We start from the raw sequence: 16803 nt of genomic DNA, 5'->3' as shown, positions 1-16803 counted from the left end.
TCACGCTTGAATTTAGAGGAGGAAGAGACTGGTGGGGCTTGAGGCTGGGAGGCGGGTGGAGGCCAGACCAGGGGTCTGTAGGTCATGGGGTAATCTGGATTTTATGCTGTCACAGCGACGGCTAGCTGTCCCCAATACCTGCTCTTCCCCTCTTTTCTAGCAAAATGGCCGCCAAGAATAAGGACTGCATTTCCCAGTGTTCCTTGAAGCTAGGTTTGGCCACGTGACCACGTTCTGCCCAATGAGATGAAAGAAAAGTGTCCTGTGACAGGCTCCACCCAGCCTTTTCCTAAAGCGCAGATGGCAGTTGCTTTTCTCCTCTTGTGCTTTAATTTTCTTCCATTCTGATGCCTCAAACTCAGATGCTGCCCCGAGCCGGGGTGACGGGGGCCCCCTGGGGGTGGCGGGTGTGAGCCGGAGGAGCCTGGCCTCCGGGGTGTCCTGACAGCATGGCTGGGCCGGCCCGGACGGCGCGACCGCAGGCTCCTTCCTCTCCGCAGGAAGAGACACCCGTCTGCCCTGTTTAAGCTCGTTATTTGGGGTTTCTGTCACCCTCAGCCGACCGAGTCCAAGCCAATGATAGTAATAATGGCTCTGGGAGGGGCACTGCTGGGTTCAAGCAGGGGAGTGACACCGCGCAGATCGTGCTGGCTGCAGGGTGGCTGGAGAGGGCAGGAGTGGAGGGGGGAGTCTGCTGAGGAGCTGAGGCGGCGGTACAGGGGGCGAGGCCTGGCCGGGGTCGGGGCAGAGGTGGACAGATCTGGGGTATGTTTGGTGCCAGAACAGGCAGGTCTTGGCCATGGGTGAAGGTGGGGTGCAGGTGAGGAAGAAGGATGATCTGGTTCTCTGTGCACTCTCTCCTGCTGGCCCCCATCGGGTTGTGGGAGTTTGTCTCCTGCCCAGCTCCTCCTGCCTGGAGATGGCACCGGAGCTCTGCTTCCCGCCCTTCGCAGGGAGTCTCAGCGAGGTTTGGGGTAACTCTTCCCCGTCTTCCTGACTCTGGCGCTCACAGGGAGCTCTTTGGGTCACCCCCTCCACCTTCTGTGTCCTTCCCTGGTCCTATATACCGCCCCAATGAGAACAGTTTGTAAGGGTTGATTGTAGCTAACAGTTACCGTGCATTTCCCATATACCAGGCACAAGGTATATACCTGGTACATGAGACAGATCACATCCATGATCTCAGTCAAGCTTCAAGGTGGTTTTTTTTTTTTTCTTTTCCCTGGTTTTATTTGCATTTTATTTTATGCTGAATTTACTCCTGAGCCGTATGTTTTTTTTTTCTTCAGTTTCTTCTGGGATGTGTTTTTCTTCTGTGCAACCTCCCCTTCTGGTTTAGGAACAGTGTGTCCCTTTTCAGTGAGGATCATCTCTGTGTGAGGGGAGGGTCATGTGTGGGTTAATCCGACCAGGAGCTCTGTAAGTGCCATGGGGCTTTGTTCACCTGGGTACACTCCATGACCAGAGAGTCTACATCTAAACCCTTAAGGTCAGTCTTACTCTCTGCATTTTTAAGCACGTGCAGCAAAAATTCAGCACTCTTTTTGGGCTGCCAACCCTGTGTTCAGCCCCACTGTTTGGACCAGGCACACCTACTCCATCACTGTAGCATTGGAAAGGCACATATTGCTTCTGCAAAGTGACATTTTTCAGAGACTTGGTGGCTTTTCCATCATGCATACGCTCGATGGCCTGGGCAGCTTCACGGGTTATTCTTAAAATGGACCTGAAGACTTGTACCTCTTCACCTGCATGATTTTGTGGGGTTTTCTAGGTCAAGCGAGTAGCAAAGCATTCTGAGAGATCACCTCAGGCTGCTTACAGGAAGAGTCAAGGCGGTTCTTGAAGGCAGGCGTTAGTGATATCCTCACTTTGCAGATGAGGAAATAGAGGCAGAGGGAGGTTAAGGTCACTCAGCAAGTGAAGAAGCCCAGACTTGAACCCAGGGCATCTGGTGCTACAGCCCCAGCTTTTAACCATGTCTAGATGTCTTTGATGACCCGCCTTTGCTGATTTAGTATCTTATTGTTGGGCTTTGGGAGGAGGGATGACAAAATTTTTTTTTTTTTTAAATAGTGTAGCTGTGAATATATTGGTATCACTGAGTTTCTCCTTTTTTATATTCACATTATTTCCTTGGGGTGCAATACCCAAAGGGATTATTGCACAGAGGTTAGAAAGGCTATTTGGCTCTTATTACTTAAAATCAGGTAGCCAGCAGGAAAGACTGAAGCAATTGGTGGCCTTGCCAGCCATGAGTTAATGTAAGTACCTGCTGCCCCCAGTGCTACCTATGTCAGGTTTTACTTTTTATTCATTTTTGCTAGTTTAATAGGTGTCTTAATGATATCTTAAAGTAGTAAGCCAGAGAGGCTGGGAGATTTTTCAGGGCACGATTTCTTATCTCTAACGCCCCACATGTAGACATCTGTTACATTTACCAAGTAGGGTCTGAGCATTAAACCTTACGGTTTTGTAGTTCTTTATCTATCTCAGAATATATAATTTTTGGAATATATTTTTTAAATAATTTATTTTGTTTTTGTTGTCGTTGTTGAGAACACACAGTGGAACGTACACCAATTTAACAATTTCTACATGTACAATTCAGCGATGCTGATTACATCCCTCAAGTTGTACAGCCATTCTCCCTCTCCTTTGCTGGGTTATTCCTCTCCCATTCACGTAAACTTACTGCCCCCTAGGGCTCCCATCTAACTTTTTGAGTTGCTGCTGTCAATTTGATCCCATATAAACAGATCTTAAAAGAGTACCATGTTGAAGGCAGACATTCTTTACCAGTTAAGCTAAACTATTGCTTGGTTTTGAGTAGACTTCAAGGGATGTTTTTGGTTTAAGGTTTAAAGATTTCCTCAGGGCAATAGTTTCAGGGGCCCTGGAATATATCTTTTGGTAGGCTTTTATTGTTTATATTTGTCACTTGTCGTTTTCCCATTCTCTCACATGCTGGTGATTCTTCAGAGAAGATGGCAGACCTGAAGCTCCATGAAGGCAGGGCCAGGCCACATTGTTTCTTGTTGAACCCCAGAGCCTGTGCATAGTAGGTGCTCAACGCATTTTCGTTGGATGAATGAATACATTTACAGGAAAAATTTGTGCAAATACCTAGTATACTTTCTGGGTAGGTAAAACTTTTTTTTTTTTTAAAACGAACTTTTTATTTTAGAACAGTTTTAGGTTTACAGAAGATTTGAGACGATAGGACAGAGAGTTTCCATACATCTTGCTCCCAGCTCCCCTGTTAGTAACGTCTTACCTTAGTGTGGAACATTTGCCGCAGCGAAGGAACCAATACCGATGCGTTAACTGATGTCCACACTATATTCAGATCTCCTTATTTATTCACTTATTTTTTTTTTACCTAATGCCCTATTTGTGCTCCACGATCCCATCCAGGATACCACATTGCATTTAGTTGTCATGTGTCCCTCGGTTCTTCTCAACTGTAACAGTTTCTCCGACTCTCCTTGTTGTTATTGATGACCTTGACAGTCTTGAGGAGCTACGGCTGCTAACCAAAAGGTCAGCAGCTTGACTCCACCAGGCGCTCCTTGGAAACTCTATGGGGCAGCTCTACTCTGTCCAAGAGGGTCGATATGAGAGGGAATCTATAGCAACGGGTTTGTTTTTGTTTTGTAGTTTGTAGACTGCCCCTCAATGGGTCAGGCAGTTTGTGGACAGTCCCTCAATTAGGATTTGTCTGATGTTTTCCTCCTGATTAGACTGGAGTTACATTTTATGGGAGGTAGACCACAGAGATAAAATGCCATTCTCGTAATGTCATATCAAGGGTACACCTTATCAATATGACTTATCACTGTCAATGTTGACCTCAGTCACCTGGCCAAGGTGGTGTTTGCCAAGCTTTCCCGCTGTGAGGTTGCTCTTTCTTTCCACCCTTTTCTTCTTCTCTTCTTTATATGCAGCCCACATTTGAGGACTGAGGAGTTACGCTCCACCTCCTTAAGGGACAGCGTCTACATCAATTGTTTGGAATTCTTCGTGGTGGGAGATCAGTCTCTTCTCCCTCGGTTATTTATTTAATCACTTATTGCCATCAGCTGGCCTCAAAGCTGTTTTATACTTTGGTTTATAACACAACACTACTGTATTTATCTTGTTGCCAAATTGCTCCAGCTTTGGGCTTTGGGAGCGCTTTCAGTTGGCTCCTGTGTCCCTTTGACGTATCCTTCTGTGTTTTGATTTTTAGATTTTGAGCATTTCCTTACTTTCTGGCACTAGAAGATGCTCTAGGCTCACTTGTGTTTTTCCTACCCCAGTCCTAGAATCAGGCATTTCTCAAGGACCCCTGGTTCCTTTTATTGGAGAGTGCTATTTAGAAACCGAGATCTGAATGCTAGGTGTGCTCACTGCTACTGTGGTATGCTGTTAAAACATTTTAAAAATCTTCACATCAGCTGTTCTTGCAACAAGGGCTCCCCAACTAGATGAGGTGCATGGGCAGCTTAGAGGCAGGACTGCTGTGCTGCCCCGGGGTTCAACATTTGTGGGTGAACCAGTGTCGGTGGCCCCTGAAGTCAGGGCCACTCCTTCCAGACAGACAGAGAAACATGCAGCTGTGTATTTGTTGCTTGCTTAGAGGGTTCTTGGTGCCCTGCAGGACAGGATTCCAGAGGCCTCCTTGGCCTGGGGGTAGGGTGGACTTGACATACCTGTAGTTGGAGAACGCCAGGAACAGCTGAGGCTGCCCCACCCTGTGCTCTGTCTCTGCCTGGGGCTAGGGGACAAAACAGGCATGTCCCCCTGGGTCAGCCTCCCAGGTCAGTGCTGCCTTAAGAGGCTGGAATGAATGAATTATCTTGCAGTTGTTATCTGCCTCCCCCACTAGGCTGTGAGCAATGCTTTATCCCCAGAGTCCCCCCCACAGCAGGCGTTTAACAGAGGATTCTTGAACGCATGAATGGAAGACCCACCCAGTTGTCAGGAGTTGATTCCAGCTGTTGGTGACCCCATATGTGTCAGAGCAGAGCTGTGCTCCATAGGGTTTTCAATGACTGATTTTTCAGAAGGAGATTGCCAGGCCTTTCTTTCAAGGCACCTCTGGGTTGATTTGAACTGCCAATCTTTCAGTGAGTAGCCAAGCACTTAACCTTTTGCACCACCCTGGAACTAATACCAAAACAAACAGACAAAAAAACCCAAACCTGTTGCCATCGAGTGGATTCTGACTCATAGTGATCCTATAGTACAGAGCAGAACTTCTCCAGAGGGTTTCCAAGGCAGTAATCTTTACGGAAGCGGACCACCACATCTTTCTCCCATGGAGTGGTTGGTGGGTTCGAACCATCAACCTTTCAGTTAACAGTTGAGCACTTAACCACTGTACCACCAGGGCTCTCCAGGGACTAATAATGGTTAAAATAGCTTGATCTGGACCATTTCAAGGGCCTCTTGCTTCCTCTTCATCTCTGTGCAAAGTTGGAGATGTGCTAAAAAAGGAAATCTCGGCCTTCCCTCTGGCTGTAGTACAGGTGGGCCTGGGAGCCCCAGGTGCCCCGGTGAGGGGAGTGGGCAGGTAGACCGGGCACTTAAAGCCTGGGCTGTCCCTTCTGTTGGAGGAATCTGGAGGTTGAGCCCATCCCCCCAATTTCGCAGGGTAATGACGGGCGATGTTGGGTCTCCACTGGTCTCTGCTGCCTTCCAGTCCAACGTCCTTTGAAGGGGGAGAGCCCACATGCTCTTTGCTTTCTAGGATGCTGAATGAAAATTTCACTGGAGGGGAAAGTCCCCATCAGGAGGGAACTGGGTGAATAAGGATTTGCCTGGGGACCTGGTGGGATGGGCCTTCCTGAACTAGACAGGGCCAGGATGCAGCTGGTGCTGTGTCTGCCATCTTGGGAGAACCCCAACAGCCCTAGTGGACCCTGACCTGAGGATTGGAGGTCTGGGAGACCGTGAGCGGCTGCTAGAGCCCCATGGGACAGGCTTCAGGTCATCAGTGTACCCTGGGGGCTGATGGGACCCAAGGGATGTGGTTCCAGAGGAGAGAGGCCTGAGGCTGGCGGGTCATTCCTGAAGGGCCACAGCCTTCCAGGGCCTTGTGGGAGGAGGAGCTGGGGGACTTGGCTCGCCCCTTCTTCCTGGAGAGACTAGACCCCCCCATAAGTGCCATCCAGTGTCATCTCAGGCAGGCACCCCTCTGCTGGGACTATTAGGCTGGGACCCACCTGGCGATGGCTGTTGGCCCCATGACAGACCTGACCGACCTTCAGTATTGCGGGTTTATTAGCACGGCGCTCCACTTTATCAATCGCTTTGTCTTTTATTACTTCTCAAGGGCTTTATCTCTGAGGCCACCTTGCCTCCCAGCTAAATGAGGATTAATATTTTAACAGGATTATGTGCCCGGGTTAGCAGCACTCCCCGGGGATGGTGAGTCCCCCTCCCCACAGCCCTGCCTCAGGCTGCCCTCTGAGTGCACAAGTGTGTGTGCGTGCGTGTGTGTGTGCGTGTGCGTGTGCATGTGTGTCCGTGCTTGTGGGCAGCAGGGTCTCAGCTTAGGGGGCTGGGGGCACATTGTTCCTGACTCCAGGATGAAGGGTGGGTGTTGGGGGGGCAGGGATATGGAATCTGGGCAGTGGGACGGCTTATCCTGGGTGGGGACAGCCTGCAGGGTGGGGGTCCTTTAGAGGCTACAGGCTCCTTTCCTGAGGGTGACCAGGCTTGAGTGTGGGGAGCTGGGGGGAGGGTGGGGCTGGAGGGTGGTGGTGGGGGAAGAGAGACAGAGACAAATACAGAGAGACACATAGGGAGAGACAGAGGCAGAGAGACAAAGAGTGACACAGAAAGAGAGAGAGAGAGACAAAGAAACACAGAGAGACAGGAGGGAGAGACAAAGGGAGAGCCAGAGAGCCAGAGAGAAGGACAGAGAGAGACAGAGATACAAAAGGAAGGACGGAGAGAGAGAGAGTGACACACACACACACACACACACACACACACACACACACACACACACACACTTGCTGAGGAGGACCCTGGGATTGGGGACCTTGTAGAGATGGCAAGGACGTTAGTGGTGGTCCAGCACTGTTGTTCTTGTCATTGAGAGCTGCAGCTGGGTCGACCCCAAGCACAAGGGAAGGAAATGCTGCCAGTCCTGTGCCATCCCCATGACCGGTTGTGGATCAGGCCACTGTAATCTGCAGGGTTTTCACTGGCTGGTTTTCGGAATTAGATCACCAGGCCTTCCTTCCTAGTCCGTCTTAACCTAGAAGCTTCACTGAGACCTGTTCAGCGTCGTAGCGACACGCAGCCTCCACAGACAGATGGGTGGTGGCTGCGCCTGAGGCGTGTTGGCCGGGAATTGAACCCGGATCTCCTGCATGGAGGCCAGAATTCTGCCCCTGAGCCACCACTGCAACCTAACACCGGGTTTAGAGAATTCCAGGTTCTGTGCTTCAGGTAGAGAATTCACTGAGCAGAGATGGGGGACCCCAGGAGGTGCCAGCTTTTGGTGGGGCTGTAGTGCAAGGATAGCAGAAGACGAGTTGGCGCCGTTGGGTAGGGCAGACGTATCTAGTGAAATCACAATCACAGAACGTCCGGTTTTATTCCCCTAATTTTAGGAATGATTCATACTCAGTACAGAAAATTTGGAAAACGCAGAAAAGTATAGAGAAGAGAAATGAAAGTAATTTAAAACCACACAAGCCAAGAGGCAAAGGCTGCTAAAAACTTTATTCCTTACTCGTTAGGTGCCTGCGTGTATACAGTGAGGACTGATAATATGCACGGCTTTTGATTCTGTTTTTCTCCCTCTTAATAGGCTCTTGAGAATGTTACACAATTAAAAGGACATTTGTAATGGATGCAGTGTGGTATTATGACCAGGGCTTCTAGAAAGTTCTAGAGGGTGTTGACAGGGTCTGTAGGAGTTCTGGTGGGAAATTTTACCAGGCGGAGCCTTTTAACTAGAGCTATGAAGAGCCTGGGGCTTTCCCCACATCCCACAGAGCCAAGCCCACCTAGGACCTGGGTCTTGGGGTTCCCTGCTGGTGGTCTTTCTGCAAGATGGTCAGCTCCCTGAGGGCTCCTAGATTTAAGCCTGGATGAGAGTTGGGTGTGTCTCAGTCTTCTAGCTCTGCCGTAACAAACACCACACGTGGGTGTCTTAGTCTCCTAACTCTGCTGTAATAGAAACACCACACATGGATGTCTTAGTCTCCTAGTGCCGCAGTAACAGAAACACCACACGTGGGTGTCTTAGTCTCCTAGCTCTGCTGTAATAGAAACACCACACATGGGTGTCTTAGTCTCCTAGTGCCGCAGTAACAGAAACACCACACGTGGCTGCCTTAGTCTCCTAGCTCTGCTGTAATAGAAACACCACACATGGGTGTCTTAGTCTTCTAGTGCCGCAGTAACAGAAACACCATACGTGGCTGTCTTAGTCTCCTAGGGCCTCTGTAACAGAAACACCACACGTGGCTGTCTTAGTCTCCTAGGGCCTCTGTAACAGAAACACCACACGTGGCTGTCTTAGTCTCCTAGGGCCTCTGTAACAGAAACCCCACACGTAGCTACCTTAGTTTCCTAGGGCCGCTGTAACAGAAACACCACATATGGGTGGCTTCAAAGAACAGGAATTTATTGTCTCATGGTTCTGGAGGCTAAAAGTCCAAATCAGGGTCTTGGCCGTGTCCATTCCTTCTGTGGGCCTCTCTCCTAGTTTCTGGTGTCTGCCTTGAATCAGTAGTGTTCCTTGGTGTCTGTCTTTCTCCTGTGTTCGTCTATCCATGTCTGTTTTCCCTTTTTTATACGACTGCACTCAGACGGGATCTGAAGACAGGCCTGGAGATCTGCTTCTGAGAGGTCACAGCCTTGATAGTCCTATGGAGCACAGTTCTCTTCTGCACACATGGGGTCGCACGAGTACAAATCAACTCCATGGCAATTAACGATAACAACAAAGGGGATTATTAGGTTTAGGACCCACCCTACTCCCCTGTGACCTTATTAACACAACACGAGAAAGCCCTATTTCCAAACAAGGTCAAGTTCACAGGTACAGGGGTGAGGACTTCGCATAATTTTCGGGGAGCACAGTTCAGTCTGTAACCCCCTCCCTCAGCTTCTCCCCGTGTTAAAGTCGTGTTATTCCTGAGCCTTTCCCTGCCTTCACGTTCTCTGCCTTCCTCCTGCCTCCAACAGCTATTCCAGACCACGCTCCCGACTGATGTCCTGGTCTTCTCACCACTCACATCTCACTCCGCTATTTATTCAAGATCACCAACTGCCCATTAAATGAGCATTAACTCCCAGGCTGGGCTGACTTTAAAGCGCTCTGGGAAAATGAGGTCTGCTGAGGAGCCGGTCACGGCGCAGACAGAGGCAGGGACCCTTTCTTCCGGGGGCTTGGGGAGCACTTTCCGGGGTGGGCAGTGGGGCTGCAGGGAAAGCTTGAGGCTTGGGGGTCCCTGGCGGTGTGCATGGGGGGCCCCACTATGTTGTCCTCTTATCCTGGGTGATGCCCCATTGGGGGAGTGTATATATAAGGGGCTCTGTGTCTTCCTGGTGTGTCTGCGTGATTCCTCAGTGGGGGTGTATGTGGGAAGCCCCATCTGTGTCCTGTCAGTGTGCCTGGGGGATGCCCCATTGGAGGTGTGTGTGGGGGCCCCATCTGTGTCCTCCTGGTGTGTCTGGGTGATGCCCCATTGCAGGTTGTGGGGGCTTTTTGTCGAGTGATGTGCACCAGGGGCATTGCCCAGATGCACGGAGAGGACACAGACAGTCACCCCCTAAGTCCTGGATAGCTTCAGAACAGGCTGGAAAGCTGCCAGCCCCTACCCCGAGACCCTGTGGCCTGTGATATCTCTCTGGCTGGTCCTACTCACCCCAGCCCCAGGAGCCCCCAGGGACCAGGCCCCTCACATGAAGGAAGACCAGAAATAAGCCCTTCCTGCCTCCCCTGGGCAGCGATGCCCGGGTGGGCTCTTCCTCCCCTCCTGGGCATCAGCCCAGCTGTTCGACACTCCAGCTTCTTCTCAGGGGTGCTCAGCCTGGGAGACAAGCAGCAGTTGTGGTGGGAGGTGGGTCCAGGAGTGTCCTCTGTTCACTGGGGCCAGGCAGTCACCTTGGCTGGACCAGCTGTTTCCTACGGAGCAGGAGACAAGGGGGGGTGGGCCAGGGGGCCTCAGAGAGACCCTCTTCCCTGCCCGGCTGGACTTCCCCTCTGAGGCGTGGGTCACAAGGTCAGGCTGGTCCAGGGAGGATCACGCCCGACGCCATCACGGTCCATGCTTTCTCACATGGATGTAAGTATTAGCTGTGCTTTTTACAAACTCACTGAGAAGTTGCTTTGTCCCCTCATTGTTTCAGGTAGAAATCTTCTCTAAACTCCAGCTGGCTGGCCCTCGGCCACCAACCGTGGTCTCTAGGGGCACTCAGAACTCAGACCTGGAATTTTCCAAAGGGGTATTTCCTGGGTGTGCTGATGTTGACAGCTTGCCCTCTCCCCTGGAGCCCTGATGGGCTGGGGGGTGGGCCACAGTGCTGGGGTCTCTCTTTGGAAGGTGTGAACACTGCCTGCCCCCCACTGGCTCCCAGCCCATGCCTGATGGCTTTTGGTGTGGGTGGGAGGTGGTGGCTGCGGACAGTGCAAAGATGGTGGGGGGGGTGGGAGTCCGGAGGCCAGGGTGCTGGTGGGCACATCGGGATGTGGGGCCTGGCATGGGAGTGTTGGGGAGAGTCAGGGAGATTGCAGAGACATCTCTGTGCGTTGGCGGCTTTTATCACAGAATCTTCCTGGAGACTCGGGGAAGAACCCACTATCTCTCAAGCCATCGCTTTTATAGCCACTTGGAGGTCTGTTTATGTCCTGATAATGGGGAAGGGACATTGTGACAGATGAGAGAGCTACTTCTGGCCAAGCTGGGTGTACAAGAGATGGCCAGCACGTTGTTGCTGGGGCTGCTTCCCTCTATTCATCACCCTATTTGGGGCCAGGGCTGTCTGTGGGGGGAGAGGTGTCCCTTCTGTGCCATGAAGGTCCTGGCGAGGAAGCCCCCTCTATGGTTCCCCACTGTCATCCTCATCGGCCTTCTCATCATCACCGTCATCATGGTTGACTGTCATGGCTCCATTAAGCCCGACACTTGTTGACAAGTGGTATGTGGGTAGTTTGGGTGAGCTGGGGTACAGACGTATCAAACCAAGAGTCTGCGTGCCAGCGTTGCCCAGATCTACCTGGGCCAGGGTCTGAGGCAGGATCTCTGGAGGGAGCACGGGCCCTCCCCGCCCCGGGACCCTCGCAAAGGAATGTCCATGACTTTCCAGATGGAGGTTGGAGTTGTGTCCAGCGCAGGTAGGTGGCTCTCCTTAGCACATCATGACATGGACCTCCTTCAGCCCCGCCTCCAGCATCTGGAGAGACCACTTCTACCTGTTCGTGGGAGGCCACGGGAGGGTCTCGGTGGGCTGGACTCTCTGTGTGAAGCTTTGGGTGTACACACAGATCTGTGACTGCATCAAACCTCTAGAGAGATGCACTCAGGGTCTAGGGATGAGTGAGGAGAGAATAAAGTGAAAAGACGCCTGGGGTGGACAGTTGATGCCCTAGAGCCCATGTGCATAGGGGCAGCATGGCCACCATGACTCCCCCCAAGGTTGGAAGGGTGGGTAGCTAGGGTGGCTGGGGAAGCCCTTTGCCAACTGAGTGAGGGTTTTCCAATCACATCTAATCTAGTTTCTGGGAAGATAAGACGATACTAAGTCATCAAATTCGTATCACCACGGATTAAGAGCTGGCTCAGGTAAGGAAGCAAATTCTAGCTGGTGACCTGTGACCGAAGGACAGGGCAGAGCTGTGGTTATCAGCCTATTTGGGGTTCCAGAACCTCATGGGGGATAGGACCACCGTTTTGGGCTCTTCCTAGAAAAGTGTGTGTCCACATCACGATGTACTGACCAGTTCTGGGAGCTCGGGGGGCTGTGGCTATGGCCAGAGGTGGGGGGATGTGTGTGTGGAGGAAAGGGGAAACAAGATGGTGGGTGAGTGGAGGGGCAGGGGATGTTGTTAGTTACTGTTGAGTTGGCTCCGACTCATGGAGACCTTATGGTCCTGCACCATCTTCGTGATCACTGGTATGTCTGAGTCCATTGTTGAGGTCATTGTGTCAATCCACCGCATTGAAGGGTTCCTTCATTTTCACTGACCCACTTGACCAAACATGATGTACTTTACTAGCGATTGATCTTTCCTGAAGACACATCCAAAGTAAGCGATTCGAAGTCTCACCACCCTGGCTTCTAAGGACCATTTTGGTTGTATTTCTTCTAAGACTAATTTGTTTGCCCTAGTAGCAAACCAAAAACAAGCAAAAAAACCCAAAAACCACTGGCCGTCACACCAACTTCGATTCATAGAGCCCCTATAGGACAGAGTACAACTGTCCCATAAGGTTTCCAAGGAGAGGCTTGTGGATTCAAACCGCCAACCTCCTAGTCAGCCGCTGAGCTGTTAACCACTGCCCACCAGGGCAGTCCACAGTATATTCATATTCTTTGCCAACACCACAGTTCGAATGCATCAATTCTTCCTTATTTTTCAGTATCCAACTTTTGCATGTCCATGAGGTGACTGAAGACCTTTGTGGGACCACTGCTGTCCCAGCCACAGGAGGCAATGGAATCCCAACATTGCAGGGGCTACAGGACCTCAGCTGTGGCTCTCCGGCTGAGCTCCTGCCCCAGTGGGATGTTGAATGGTGTCTGAAAGCCCATGAGGGTGGAGAGAGGACAAGAGGGTTCAGGACACCAGGAGTTCGGTGAGGATGGGATAAGGACTTGGCTCAGGTGCTCAGCTTCACTGAAGGGGAGTCCCCGCATGACTTATACCCCCAATATAAGTTGGCTCCAGATGAGTCAACTTTTGCCATAAAATTTTCATGGAGCCAGATCCGGTTAGTAGGAGACAGGACATGTCTTCCTTTATTTTTTAAAAAATTTTTATAATGAAAGTTTTCAAAATGTTAAAAATATGAAGAATAGCACAACAATCGCTCGTGTGCACATTACCCAGATTCAAGACATACCAAAATTTGCCACATTTATTTACCTGTTGCTGTATTCTTTGTCTTTGCTTTTTCTCTTTGGCTGAAGTTTTTTCAAGCATGTAGCGGACATTGTAAATTTGCTCCTGCAAACTTCAGAATGCAGCTCTCAAAACGAGGGAAACTTTGTAACCCTATTGCAGCCCCATTAGCACAATAACAAAAGTAGCAGTAATACCTTGGTATCAGTGGAGGTCCCTCCATAATCACATTTCTCTCAAAAATAGCTGTTTACAGTTGGTTTTTCGGTTGTTGTGTCTCTTTAAAAAAACAACAACCCCACAGTCATTGCCTTCATGTCAATTCTGACTCATGGCGACTCCATATTTTACAGAGCAGAACTGCTCCATTGGGTTTTCTTGGCTGTGATCTTAAGAGAACCACAAGGCCTTTCTTCCACAGCACCCCTAGGTGGGTTTGAACCGTCGACCTTTAGGCTAGTAAACCACTGTGTCTCTCAGAGCTCTCTGAGGCTAGAACGGGCACCCTGGCCCTGACCACGTTTTATCCCAGTGTTTCCTGCAAATGAAAGTAGCTGTTATCTTAGTTCCTGGGGCTGCTGAAACAAAATTGCTACAAGTGGGTGGCTTTAAAGAACAGAAATTCACTGTCTCGGCTCTGGAGGCTAGAAGACCCAATCCAGGCTGTTGCCTCCAAGGGAAAGTGCTTCTTTGTCTCTTTCAGCTTTTAGTAGCTGCCAGCAATCCTTGGAGTTCCGGGCTTGTAGATGGTTCTGCCTCCATCTTCCCATGGAGCCTCCCGCCATGTGTCTGTCTCTCTGTGTCTGCGTTCCCTTGTTATAAGACACCACTCAGAAACCCGTTGCCCTCGAGTCGATTCCGACCACTCAGAAGGGATTAGTTTTAGAAGCCACCCTACTCCGGTCTGACCTCGTTAACGTAACAAAAGAAAAACCCTATTTCCAAAGAGGGTCACACTCCCAGATATAGGAGATAGGACCTCAACTTATCTTTTTGGGGGGATGCAACTCAATCCATTCCTTAGATTCACAGGTGGGCTGTACGCCTCACTGGCCTCTCCTCTGCTCCCTTTCTTGGTGATGCTAAGATTGAACAGCAGGCCCAGGTGGTGCCGGCTGCTCCTTCTCTGTGACCCTCCTCTTCACTTTTCACCTAATGGTCTCCTCGGTTTACTGATGACCATTGTGTGAAGTAGTTATTTCCGGAGAGGTTGCAAAACGGCGATTTTCTGACTGTATCGTCCTTTCCACAGAGTAGCTAGAATTTTTCTCTTATCTCTCTCCCCCGAGGCAAATAAAGCCCCTCCCTTACCAAATGGGGTGATTTGGATACTCTGAATGCGGTCCGTGACGGAGATCTACGATGTTTTTTTTTTTTAATTGACAACTTTCAAAGTAAAAATTGCCAAATTTCAAAGCCCTAGTTATTTCTGGTGGGTTTCCAATGAGGTTTTGGTTTAGTTTTCTCTTTCTTTTTATACATTTGTGTGTTTTATATATCTTACTTAATATAGATAATATTGGTGTTTCAGCTAATTACATCTGTCATTCTTTTCAGGCTTTTTTGTCCTGTCCTTGGTAAACGGGAACCCCTTTCTGTTTGTTACCATCTGAAGCGGGGGTTTCTGATTCCTCCTCTCAGAAATCATGTCCATGGTGGGAGGAAGGGACAGTCACCCTGGACAGTGGGCCACGTGCAAGCATTGGGCAGGGGCTTGTCTCCAAGAAGCGCTTTTTTCAGAGGTTTATTTTCCTGCCTTGTCTGAAGTGCCTGGATTGGGCCCTCTGATGACCAGGCATGTTGCCATTGGGTGCTGTCGAGTCAATTTCGACTCAAAGCAAACCTGTGTTACACAGTAGAGCTGCCTCATAGGGTTTTCTTGGCTGCGATCTTTATGGGATCAGATCACCAGGTCTCTCTCCTGTGGAGCCACTGCCAACCATTCAGGTAGCAGCCGAGCACTAAAGTGTTGTGCCACCAGGTTTCCTTAACCAGGCATAACTAAGCAGAATCTGATTAGAGGGCAGGAGGTTCTGATAGCTGGAGAGCCCCAGCTAGGAAAAGGGAAAGAAATCCCAAGGCCAAGAACAAAATGCCATTTGGCTTTTGTAGTCTCAGATATGCCCACCAGGTGGCGCTCTTCAGCCACTAATCTACTGGCTTGGTCACAGCCCCCTTGGGCTTTTGACGGTACTGGCACCTCTTCAGCTGGGGTCTCCCGCACTTTGTCCCCACTTTGTTCCAGTGCCCCATTCCCTCCAGGCAAGCTGGGGGGTGGGGAATAAGGGAGAATGGAGTCACCAGGCCGTGCTGAGTATAGTTTGGGGGTGCTGTCCCAAGACCCTGGCAAGTTTGTGCCAGCAATGGTGACAATCAGAGTTCTTGGGTTGCACACAGGGTGAACACACTCAGCTGCTAACAGAAAGGTTGATGGCTCGAACTGACCTAAAGGCACCTTGGAAGAACGGCCTGGTGATCTGCTTTTGAAAAATCAGCCATTTAAAGCCCTAAGGAGCACAGTTCTCCTCTGAAACACGTGGGGTTGCCATGAATCAGAGTTGACCGGCTTTTTATGGTGATGACCACAAGCCTGGTTTGGCTGCAGCCTGGCCCCCCCTCCTCCAGGTGCCCTTCTCCAGCATGCTGACCTGGGTGTGTTTTTACGCAGAAAAGTATGATATTGGGTTTCTATTTGCCTGCTCCTCTGGGGTCTTCGTTATCTGTACCCACCCCAGCAGACAAGGATCCGTGTGTGGGGGGCACCGAGTGTGGGGAAGGGCAGCAGGTGGGGCCTCCCTGGAGGGAGGGGGACAGAGGGGGTGGGTGTGCTGGGTGGGGGAGGCACTGGGCTGGCCCTCCCTCCTGCCACTGGGGAGGAGAGGGAGGGGCGGTCCATTGTGGTAGGCAGCAGGGGGATGGGACCCCTGGGGACCAGACTTCTCCGGGGTGAGTGGGGCGTCAGCAGGAAGGTACCCTCTACCACACTTCCTAAATGGAAGCTGCCCCTCCCGGGGGTCCTGGCAGGAGGGTGGTCATGGGGTGGGGGCTGCACCTGTCCCTGGGACTGCCAGGTGACAGAGGGGGAGGGGCACGGTTGGGGCTCCTGTTCTCTGGCCCCTCACTGTCATCCCTGCTGGGTGCTGCCCTAGGGGAGTCAGTGGTGGGGGGCTGGCCACCCTACGCAGGACCTGCCCCTCCACATCTGTCTGATCTACTCTAGGGCAGGTGTGCAGGGCGGACCTCGCCATTGACCACTTAGTTCTGAGGATTAAAAAAAAAAAAAAGAGGATAGGAGGGGCGTAATTAGCAACCAGTTCCCTTCCTTCCTTCCCTCCTCCCAGGGGCTCACGTTGCATCACATCAAGAGGAGGATCAGAGTGGAGGCAGCTCAGTGGCGTTGTGAGCAGGCAGCCCCAGTGTGGTTCTCATGATGCCCTGGAAGCAGAGGAGGGGCTAGGGCTGCCCACCCCTTCTCCATGTGACCCCCCCCGGTCACCCCCACCTCTCTGGCACTTTCACCTGAGTGGCTATCCTGGTCACCCCCACCTCTTGGGTGCTTTCACCTGAGCGGCTATCCTGGGGGCCCTGAGGTTCTTGTATTCCAGGTGGGTGCAAGGGTGTCCCTGGCCACAGTGATGGCTTCCTTCAGGGCAAGGGGGAGGGACTCGGGGTGCAACCATAGGCCTGGGCTGGTGCTGTGCCTTGGAGGGAGTTGGGGTCCCCCACCC

General features: G+C 51.2%; 1 pseudogene; it reads right to left on the bottom strand.

Moving 5' to 3' along the window:
- Nucleotides 1-554: 554 nt before the first annotated feature.
- On the bottom strand, nt 555-1795 carry LOC126063199 (60S ribosomal protein L17-like; annotated as a pseudogene).
- Between the last annotated feature and the right edge of the window lie 15008 nt (nt 1796-16803).

This window comes from Elephas maximus, chromosome 19 (assembly GCF_024166365.1).
Source record: "Elephas maximus indicus isolate mEleMax1 chromosome 19, mEleMax1 primary haplotype, whole genome shotgun sequence".
NCBI classification, from domain to species: Eukaryota; Metazoa; Chordata; class Mammalia; order Proboscidea; family Elephantidae; genus Elephas; species Elephas maximus.
The sequence above is the reverse complement of the archived record's forward strand: the minus strand, read 5'-3'. Positions and strand labels throughout refer to the sequence as shown.